Genomic DNA, 710 nt, shown 5'->3' with positions numbered 1-710 from the left:
AATGCATGGTAAATAGAAGGTACACAAAATAAAAGATGAAACAAGGTGCTGCCTGACCTGGACTGAAAAATCTTAGCTCCTCTTGGGGAAACACTTCCGCACTATTATTATTAGTCTACAAGAATTGGATCTTCCTAGTAGAATCCTGCTTAGCGGGAGAAAAGAATAGTTCTGCCCAGGAGTGCCAGGAAAGTATTATAAAGGAAGTGGAGGCTTCGTATGGCTTTTAAAAGTTCATCATAATTGAAGAAAACTGAAGAATACAGAAAATAAAAAGGAATTAAGGTATGGAAAAGCATTTGGGGGGGGGGCATTGCTGAAAATAGGATGATGCAAATATAAAAATCAATGATTTCCACGCAGGATTCTGTTAAAGAAGATCACATATGATTCCCAGACTTTTGTAGTATGTATAAATTTGCAACCACATGTTTGAGTATGTAAAAAAATATTACTTTTTTTTTCTTTAAAGCAAATGCTATTTGGTGCTAAAGTTTCATTCTGTTAGACATGAAAAAGGTTTTGAAAACCTCATTCCTATATTAGCCTGTTCCTTTCACCCAGGGATGGGCAAAAGCTCAAGTTATTGAGCCAAAATGAATATTTTAAAAAGATGACGTCTATATTATTTCTTTTCGTTCCGACAGTCCTGTGGTTTTTATGCTCCTTAGAACAGAAAATCTTTCCCAAGACTAGGAGCCCCAGTGCCT

Source organism: Marmota monax, unplaced genomic scaffold (assembly GCF_021218885.2).
Source record: "Marmota monax isolate L192 unplaced genomic scaffold, Marmota_monax_Labrador192_F-V1.1 WCK01_AAM20220418_F8-fsc00117, whole genome shotgun sequence".
In the NCBI taxonomy this organism is placed as follows: domain Eukaryota; kingdom Metazoa; phylum Chordata; class Mammalia; order Rodentia; family Sciuridae; genus Marmota; species Marmota monax.
This window is presented reverse-complemented; position numbering follows the sequence as displayed.